Genomic DNA, 11,385 nt, shown 5'->3' on the forward strand with positions numbered 1-11,385 from the left:
GAACGTATTCTGGTGGCCTGTTTTCCGTCATCGTTGTTTGTCAATAAACGAGTCAAAAACCGTTGAGCGGGTGGTTTGTCTTTACTGCTGCGTCTAAGCAACCGAAAAGTAAGTTCACGGCGTCAACTAGCAACCAAAGAAGGATCAACTACGCACGGAGTCAACGTCAACCGAGCCAACCAGCCACGTTTAACGCCGCCCCCAACAGTATAAACACGTCACTATCTTCGTATATACCGCGAATAGACAACGAAACTAAGCGACTTACCGCGAATAGACAACGAAACTAAGCGACTTAACTCTCGACCGCCACCGAACAAACATTTTACGTCTAAAAGTACCGGCGAACCGCGCAAACCTAAACGTCGCATCAAACTCGTGGTACAATAAGTGCTATCAGAACCCTAGTCAAACGTCGCATCAAACTCGTGGTACAATAAGTGCTATCAGAACCCTAGTCAAGGAATGCATAAGTCCTGTGAGGATTGGGTTTTTCTTCTCCCACACGAACACTGGAACTACCTTGAAACGAACTCTTTGAGTGGAAAGGATGAATTCACCAACGCACGAAGTTGTAGGTCGATTTCGTATCTGCCCTCGCTTACCAGGAAAGCGTTGAATCGGCGAACTATCTCGTCTCATTGGATGAAGCGTAGTATGATGTCTGGCCCCACAGCGGAAACATCGTTGAGGACAATTGCAGTTCCTCGCAGTGTGACTTTTCCCCAAGCAGTTAAAGCATAACTTCTTCGACTCTACCATGGCCCAACGATTATCGGTTCTTCGCTGCAGGTATGCGCGGAACAACGCATGCTTTGATGATCGTCACCACAGAAGTGACAGCGCTGCCTCAAACATTAGGGCTTTTGCTCTCTTGTTCTATTAATTTTTATTGTAAATATTGTTTTTTTTACAAAATAAAAAAAATTGTATACAATTATCACATGTGCATCTTAATGAAAATTTTTTTATGAAATATATTTTAATATACTAAAAAAACTAACGATTAGCAGTTTTTGCCATTCGCACTATGCTATATACACAGATCATTTACAAGAAGCAAAGAAGGACGTAGTGCGAAAAGTAATAACTCCACAAAATTTGGTGTGATTGTGACTTTAAAGTTTGAATTGTTATCATAAACATTTTAAGTTCAAATATTATCAGAATATATACAAGAACTGTGCATCTAAATAAGTTTAATACTAGATAATAAGGGGTTGGTCACAAAAGTAGTAACTCTCTACGCGTATTTGTGTGTCTGTATCTCGTCTAAATGAACGATTGACTAGCAGCACCCCAACTCAACAGATTATTGACTCCTTTATTGACAACACAACGATGAGTTTAATACTATTGTAGGGGCGTTGGTCACAACTTGCGTCTGTACCTCGTCTAAATGAACGATTGACTAGCACCCAACTCAACAGATTATTGACTACTTTATTTACAACACAACGATGAAGTGACTATACGACGGGCAAAATGCGGATACATAAAACATTACACACACCTGGCAAGAAAAAGGGTTATTGCAAAACCCACCTCGCCTGTCCACGTGATTAGAGAGGGTCGATAAGATGTGGACAGAGTGTTTCCTAACATACACACACGAACAGGAATTTGTGACACAGCCTACTGATTAATAATACGTAAGCACAGTAGTTTACACACGGCATATGTTAACTGTGGTACAGGCATGTTGTTATATTAAATCTAAAGACCTCAGTAAATTTGGAGTGAATAAAAGTTCAATCTACCGCTTTCACACGTCGGTTGCTACAACATGATGGTTCTCGCTCATCAGAACTTTCTTGGATACCACCTTTAACCTCTAATTACTTTGAACCTTACAAGAAGAAGTTGCAATTTTAGCCCATACAAATTGTTTTTCTATGTATAATTTTTAATGTAATTTAAATACTGTTTTTTTTTACAAAATAAAAAATTCAAAATTGGCAGTTTGAATCCAGTGGTGTCATTTGGAAATTTAGATCTAGTCATGTTAACACAACACATGATGAGAAAGGCACAAGAACACATTGTGTCTATGGTAGCTCCATGTCCAACGGACAATCTGTAGCCACATACATGTTAATCTCATAAACAATAATAAACCGGACATAAAAAACATATACATCTTTAAAGATTGGGCAGGTTACATACCAAATTGTCCATAGCACTGCCATAAACCTTGCTTTTAAGCTAAGTGTACTGTTTCTAAAACCAAAGGATTGAGCCTTGGAATCAGGGTCACTAGTAACCTCACTAATTTCCATTAATTGATTCAGTCGCCTCACTTAGGTTAACAGCAACATAACAAGTGTAAAAGATATAAATTGTCACATGTGACCTTAATGAAAATTATTTTATGAAATATCTTTTGCCATTCTAAAAAAAACTAAAATTAGCAGTTTGCCATTCGCATTTTCTAACAATATTTGCGGCCCCTTATTTCGGAATATTCAGGCTAAAATATATATATCCACAATTACCATGTAACAAAACTTTAAAAATCTATATTAGCAGTTTGCCATTCGCATTTTTAACAATTACCCTGTTTACATGATCGGATTGACTTGATGTGACGTCACACGAATTTCAAATCGGATCCGCTAAAACGTCATATTTACATGGCGCGTTTCAATCGGATTGAAACTGAAATGGGGACCGAAGCGTTTGTAGTCGCCAGTTTTAATAAACTTTATTACCCGCAATAAGTTATCAGTATAGCTTGAAATATAACAATCAGCAGCCTTTAAGTGCATTTGTGCATTATTTTAATCTACTGAACTTAATTCAGACAATGCTGATCTTCTCATAAACATACTAAAACATATTGTGTTTCTGCTAGCTGAGTTTCACAAAAGTGTGCTAAGTTTTGGTCCTATGCTTTAACAAGTATGACATATGTCAAATGGTTTTATTTATTAACAAAAGCAAAATATACAAAACAGTAACGCCACATGTTAATCTGCACAAAACAGAAGTTTATTCAGACATAAAATTTGGGTATCATACCACATACTTCATACAGACAACCAAATACACTTTGACAAAGAAGTCAGAAATACTTTTACATCACAAACACTGTTTTAATGATGTTTTTCGAAGGAAGTAGCAATAAAGCTCTGACATTATTAAATAAAGCAGCGTTTCTGTCGCATAATCGATCATAATAAAATATAAACAAATTAGCTTGTTAAACCATCATCAGTAAAACTTCATTCTTCCTGTTTCACAAGATGTTGTTCTCGTGGTGTTGATGGTTTCTGAAATATAAGTAATGAATGCACTAAAGTCTTTCCAGGCATACTAACCTTTTGCTCATTTGCATTCTTTAATCTCATCACTTCAGTCACTCTACCATTTTGAATTAAATGCATAACTTTTGTTGTTCTCATAACTTTTGTTGTTTTTGCTGCCAAATGTGTTGAACAATCCTCCAAGATAAATAATAGAAAAAGCAGTTTGACTGTAAACTACTACTCTGATTATTGTGTTACTTGACTGGTACATGTACAAGCAAGTGCCCTTGCAAATAATGCTGGTCAATAATCAATATGCTATGTTACGGTGGTCTATCTCCTCTATAGGGTAGTAAAATTTGCAGTACTGGTAAAGAATGCTCCCAACAATTTTGTGGTACTATATTTAGGTATCGTTACAGATTAGGCAATCAATACGCATGTGGTTGGAAAATTCTTCAGTAGCACAAATTTTGCTTGTAGACTATAAAAAGCTGGTTTTTACCTATTTCAAAGAGCGAAATATGCATTTGTCGGGTAAAATGTAATTAAATTGTCATGTTAATTCATAGGAATTTGTTGCCAGATGTACACGCACACTGCTACTAAAATATTCGGTGCAAAAACACTACGTTAACTGTATAACAAGTCCTAAACATCAACATTTCCGACTGTTCAATCCGACCCGATCGCTAAATCCGACCCGTAAACCACTAGTCTGAGCGGATTGAGGATCGGTCGGCTTCAATCCGACTCGCCCTTTTCTCTTCGCCGAAAACGAGAGTAGCGGATCGATGAGTTGGATTCGAATCCGGCTTAAACCGTCATGTAAACAGGGTAAATATTTGCGGCACCTCATTTCGGAATATTCAGGCTAAAATATATATTCACAATTACCATGTAAAACTTTAAACATCTATATCTCGAAAACGCTATTCTGCAGTATAAATAGTTTATATTTAATGACCGTGTCACACGCACTTTAATGGGTATGTTTACAGCGTATATGTAAATATGCTTTCATTTTTGATTCGTTTCGATTTACAATTCGTTTGGTTTCCTTTTGAACGAATAAAAAAGCATGTACACATTTGTGTGTTTTAGATTCCTGCGAATCGGGCAAAATCTCGTTGACACTGATAAAAATTTCTATAGTTTTATTACATCTAAAGACGTTTTTGAACCTGTTTTTAAGCACTTGCATGTTAAATATTCTAAAGGACAACCGCTATTATGACGCAAATTATGAACGAGTAAATTGCTATTATGTTGATCAATTGCCAGGACAAACAATCGCTATTATGTCGTAATAAACATAGCACCTGCATGTTAAATATTCTAGAGGACAACCGCTATTATGACGCAAATTATGAACGAGTAAATTGCTATTATGTTGATCAATTGCCAGGACAACCGCTATTATGACGCAAATTATGAACGAGTAAATTGCTATTATGTTGATCAATTGCCAGGACAAACAATCGCTATTATGTCGTAATAAACATGTTGTTTGACTGAGGAAAACTTTTTAAATATACAGCAGTGCTACCTTTGAGACATATTTGGGCAAGACGTGTTTCTTTTACGACGCGTCTATTTTGTGTTGATTTATTCTTGCATATTACTAAGCGGGATCCTATACCCTGGATGTTTCCGCAATACGCGAATAAATGTATCGATTCAAGATTCCGGTCCGCCGATTCCCTAATTTTCCGTGCTTGCCCCTAATCTAATATATACATCAACCATTTTGTAAAAATTAACACACATACATACCCCACTGTTCTAGCCCGTAGATCTTTGAAAAAAAAATATTGGGAAGAAAAGTGTCCTTTTGACGCCTGATTCTGTGTGTTCCAGCAGTCCACAATTTTTTTCATTTCGCTTTCCAGAACAGGTACGTATAGGTACAATTCCTGATTTGAAGTAGATTTTCCATATATAACAGATTCCAATGGAGAGAGATACTTGAAGTGGAAACCTCTGGTATTGGTTATGTATGTGCTTGCATAGTAGCAACCTACTCAGCAAACGCTGTCTGGAATTAACTGTTAAGCAAAAGAATCTGGATATAAACTGTCAATGTTTGTTCGAGAGGTCTCTTTGAACCAAAATATTTTCAACTTGCTGATAAGTATCCTCTACCCAAACTAAACGACAGCATCCCTTGCAACGAGGATGTTGCAAAGTATAAGCATCTGAAGAAGCTTTTGTTCCCACGCGTCGGATCAGGAGAGTTCGAGCTGCTTATCGGAGCTAACATGTACGAGGCTCTACACATCAATGGAGTCCGGAGTGGTCGGCAAGGGGAACCACAAGCAATTCACACCAGCCTGGGATAAGCACTCTTCGGGGTAGACAACCACCTGATGTTGCAGATGTTTGGGTCAGAGAGTTCATCAAGGGTCACCCGGAAGCTCCCGCATGTTCCGTCGAAGACAGAAGAGCTCTGAAGATTACGGAAAACACACTCAAGAAGAAAGATAGACATTACAGTATTGAATTGCCATTAAAGGAAGACAAAGTGACTTTACCGAACAACCGCATCATCCTTGAAAAAGAAATTGCAACGCGAAAGCTTTATGCTCAATATAATGATAAGGTCAATGTACCTGACCATGGATATGCAAGGAAAGTCCCTAAAAATAAACAAAGCCAAGCCTCAAGCATAATCAACTATGTACCTCACCATTGCACAGGAAAAAAGTTTAGATTTGGTTTTGACTGTGATGCTAAGCTTAAGTGGACCCTTAATGAGAATTTACTACAAGGCCCAGATTTGACCAATTCAATAATTGGTGTTCTTCTCCGCTTTTGTCACAATCGGATCGCGTTCGTTGCGACATTAAAGGAATGTTTAATCAAAACCAGCGGACTGCCCTTCGTTTTTTTGTGGTGGCCTGGTGGCAACCTGTCGCGACCACCGAAAGAATACCAAATGCGCAACATCATCACCAAGCTGCGCCTTATTTGCATTAAGAAAAGTTGCAGAAGAAAACGAATCAAGTGCAAGTCGAGCTACTTTATCTACCATTCGAAAGAACTTCTATGTCGAGATGACTGTCTCTAGTCTACACATCCACTGTGAAAGAGGCCATACAGTTAATACAAGAACTATCCTCTCTATTGAAGTGTGGAGGAATACAAGAACTATCCTCTATTGAAGTGTGGAGGGTTCCACCTGACCAAGTTTATGAGTATTGAGCGTGAAGTATTGCATCATACCACCCAATCAGATCAAGCACCATCACTAAAGGATTTCAGCTTGGATGGAGAACTCCCCATAGACAAGGCTCTTGGTGTTTATTGGAGTACAGGAGAAGACAACTTCATAATAAAAGTGACAGCCCAAACCCCCGACACGGCGTGGTATTCTAAATGACCCGCATGGAAAGATTGGGATGGGACGAACCGGTATCCAATTCAATTAAAACAACCTGGAACAGATGGATAGTGGAACTGCCAACTCTGTTGTGTTTTTATACATATTGTATTATTTGTGTGATAGTTCGTAAAACGTGTTTTTGTTACCGTACGCCCTGTGTGAATTATTTAAATGTGTGTACCCTACTATTTAAGTGACTGTCTGTATATTATTAATCATGTGTGTCTGTTTAGAAAACCGTACGTGCATACACGAACGTACCAAATAAATTCGTTTACTACAAACCAACGTACGCGTTTTTCATCAATCTGCAACCCTCCGTAAAACCTGTCGGGGCGGCCAAGGACACGCCCTCATAGACCGTTACTTGAAAGTTTTCGAACAATTTTTGATCCGTTTTTGAACATACCAGTTGTCGAACATTTTCTAGTTTTCGAACAAGTTTGAGAACATTTGCGAGTTGTAGGAGTCATTGAACATTTATCGCTATTTTTTCTTTGTATTTTTTTGTTTGTTGTACATTTTTGGTGAATATTTTTTTGTTTGTTGTACATTTTTGGGGAATTCACCCTTTGTACTTATGAACTCACCCTTTGTACTTTTTTTAAAGTAAATCGTTGGTGGCTTTACTTTGGCTGCTTTCACAGTTTAATTGTCTGCTTTCTAACAGCCACCCCGCGGAATCAACAGTTGTAGATACCCCTTCCCCAGTCGAGACGCCTGAAAGAATGGCCCAGCAAAACCCGCCGCGGGCCCGACTGATATAAAGACAAAAAATGATAATCTGTATATAATGGCCAAAAAGGGTATATTAGCCAAAGACGATACGTCCTTAAAATTTCTTAGAGATGAGCCGGAAGAGGCCCATACTAGTCTTTTAAATTTCTTCCACCCCCGGGTTGAATTTTCAACGGGAAGCACGCGATAATGCGGAACAAGAACTGCAGTTTACTGCGATCAAAACAGAAATTCGAATTCAGAGTATTAGAGCTCCCGTGTCCACTTCAGTCAGAATTGAGTCCGAAGTCCGTGCCCGAACGGACAGACTAGCATGTGACTGAACGTAGAATCGTTGCATCCAGTCGTTCAAGTCGTACTCGTACACCCGACACTGCAAGGAAGCGAAGAAAGGCCCTTGTAAAGAGGGAATTGGCATTCCTCGAATTGCAACGAAATGAAGCTCATTCCGCAATACAGTTGAAATACCTGCAGAATAAACAATCCGATGAATCGAAACAGCTGCAAAATAATACTTAATGAACCGCTAAACCGATTGAGACATAAGATGAGTCCGCTTGTTCAGATTCTCCTGCTGGTACTCGACTACAAGCCCTGTTTCTGTACGTCCTGAACCTGTGAATCACCTATTTAAGAATACAACTCTTCAGTTGTTAAGTGACCACTCCCGAGCTGATCCAAGTCCCCAAGAGACTTACTGTGGTCAGATAGCTCAGAATTATTGCTAGTGAAGTTAGCTGATGTCAAACTTGCATCCTCATTCGATGGGGCAGACGTTTTTCCTAGTATAGTAAAAGCCATCGGTGAGGGGTATGCATATGCCGGTACAGCCTATAACCTCCCCCTCGCGCGGCGTAGGCCAAATCAGGAATTTTCATTTTGAGAGAATCCCCTTTTTTTCGTGTAAAAACCTTTTTCCTTCGTTTCAATTTGATCGTTCGAGAGATTACTATCTCTCGTCTGCGACGTAGAAGTAATGTTTTTGTTCGCTACCAGGGGGGTAGGCGCAGTGTAACATGTTATGATTGTATTCGGTATACGAGGGGGGTAGGTAGTGTAGAAATGAAATGGTTTACTCGGTACCGGAGGGGGGTAGGTAGTGTAGAAATGTTATGATTGTACTGGGTATACGAGGGGGTAGGTAGTGTAGAAATGTAATGATTTTACTCGGTACTGGAGGGGGGTAGGTAGTGTAGAAATGTTATGATTGTACTGGGTATACGAGGGGGGTAGGTAGTGGAAATGTAATGATTTTACTCAGTACAGGAGGGGGGTAGGTAGTGTAGAAATGTAATGATTTTACTCAGTACAGGAGGGGGGTAGGTAATGTAGGAATGTATTGATTTTATTCGGTACTGGAGGGGGGTAGGTAGTGTAGAAATGTAATGATTTTACTTGGTACCGGAGGGGCAGGGGGGTAGGTAAGGTAGAAATGTAATGATTTTACTCGATACTGGAGGGGGGTAGGTAATGTAGAAATGTAATGATTTTACTCGGTACTGGAGGGGGGTAGGTAATGTAGAAATGTAATGATTTTACTCGATACTGGAGGGGGGTAGGTAATGTAGAAATGTAATGATTTTACTCGATACTGGAGGGGGGTAGGTAATGTAGAAATGTAATGATTTTACTCGGTACTGGAGGGGGGTAGGTAGTGTAAAAATGTAATGATTTTACTCGATACTGGAGGGGGGTAGGTAATGTAGAAATGTAATGATTTTACTCGGTACCGGAGGGGGGTAGGTAATGTAAAAATGTAATGATTTTACTCGGTACTGGAGGGGGGTAGGTAGTGTAGAAATGTAATGATTTTACTCGGTACTGGAGGGGGGTAGGTAGTGTAAAAATGTAATGATTTTACTCGATACTGGAGGGGGGTAGGTAATGTAGAAATGTAATGATTTTACTCGGTACCGGAGGGGGGTAGGTAATGTAAAAATGTAATGATTTTACTCGGTACTGGAGGGGGGTAGGTAGTGTAGAAATGTAATGATTTTACTCGGTACCGGAGGGGGGTAGGTAGTGTAGAAATGTAATGATTTTACTCGATACTGGAGGGGGTAGGTAATGTAGAAATGTAATGATTTTACTCGGTACCGGAGGGGGGTAGGTAATGTAAAAATGTAATCTGTACTGGAGGGGGGTAGGTAGTGTAGAAATGTAATGATTTTACTCGGTACTGGAGGGGGGTAGGTAGTGTAGAAATGTAACGATTTTACTCGGTACCGGAGGGGGGTAGGTAGTGTAGAAATGTTATGATTGTACTCGGTACTGGAGGGGGGTAGGTAGTGTAAAAATGTAATGATTTTACTCGGTACTGGAGGGGGGTAGGTAGTGTAGAAATGTAATGATTTTACTCGGTACCGGAGGGGGGTAGGTAGTGTAGAAATGAATGATTTTATTCGGTACCGGAGGGGGGTAGGTAATGTAGAAATGTAATGATTTTACTCGGTACTGGAGGGGGGTAGGTAATGTAAAAATGTAGTGATTTTACTCGGTACTGGAGGGGGGTAGGTAGTGTAGAAATGTTATGATTTTACTCGGTACCGGAGGGGGGTAGGTAGTGTAGAAATGTAATGATTTTACTCGGTACTGGAGGGGGGTAGGTAGTGTAGAAATGTTATGATTGTACTGGGTATACGAGGGGGGTAGGTAGTGTAGAAATGTAATGATTTTACTCGGTACTGGAGGGGGGTAGGTAGTGTAGAAATGTAATGATTTTACTCAGTACCGGAGGGGGGTAGGTAATGTAGAAATGTAATGATTTTACTCGGTACTGGAGGGGGGTAGGTAATGTAAAAATGTAATGATTTTACTCGGTACTGGAGGGGGGTAGGTAGTGTAGAAGTGTTATGTGATTTTACTCGGTACCGGAGGGGGGTAGGTAGTGTAGAAATGTAATGATTTTACTCGGTACCGGAGGGGGGTAGGTAGTGTAAAAATGTAATGATTTTACTCGGTACTGGAGGGGGGTAGGTAGTGTAGAAATGTAATGATTTTACTCAGTACAGGAGGGGGGTAGGTAGTGTAGAAATGTAATGATTTTACTCAGTACAGGAGGGGGGTAGGTAGAGTAGAAATGTAATGATTTTACTCAGTACAGGAGGGGGGTAGGTAATGTAAAAATGTAGTGATTTTACTCGGTACTGGAGGGGGGTAGGTAGTGTAGAAATGTTATGATTTTACTCGGTACCGGAGGGGGGTAGGTAGTGTAGAAATGTAATGATTTTACTCGGTACTGGAGGGGGGTAGGTAATGTAGAAATGTAATGATTTTACTCGGTACTGGAGGGGGTAGGTAATGTAGAAATGTAATGATTTTACTCGATACTGGAGGGGGGTAGGTAATGTAGAAATGTAATGATTTTACTCGGTACTGGAGGGGGGTAGGTAATGTAGAAATGTAATGATTTTACTCGATACTGGAGGGGGGTAGGTAATGTAGAAATGTAATGATTTTACTCGATACTGGAGGGGGGTAGGTAATGTAGAAATGTAATGATTTTACTCGGTACTGGAGGGGGGTAGGTAGTGTAAAAATGTAATGATTTTACTCGATACTTCGGGGGGGTAGGTAATGTAGAAATGTAATGATTTTACTCGGTACCGGAGGGGGGTAGGTAATGTAAAAATGTAATGATTTTACTCGGTACTGGAGGGGGGTAGGTAGTGTAGAAATGTAATGATTTTACTCGGTACTGGAGGGGGGTAGGTAGTGTAAAAATGTAATGATTTTACTCGATACTGGAGGGGGTAGGTAATGTAGAAATGTAATGATTTTACTCGGTACCGGAGGGGGGTAGGTAATGTAAAAATGTAATGATTTTACTCAGTACTGGAGGGGGTAGGTAGTGTAGAAATGTAATGATTTTACTCGGTACCGGAGGGGGGTAGGTAGTGTAGAAATGTAATGATTTTACTCGATACTGGAGGGGGGTAGGTAATGTAGAAATGTAATGATTTTACTCGGTACCGGAGGGGGGTAGGTAATGTAAAAATGTAATCTGTACTGGAG

The sequence above is a fragment of the Ciona robusta genome, chromosome 8 (assembly GCF_009617815.1).
Source record: "Ciona robusta chromosome 8, ASM961781v2".
Taxonomy (NCBI): Eukaryota; Metazoa; Chordata; class Ascidiacea; order Phlebobranchia; family Cionidae; genus Ciona; species Ciona robusta.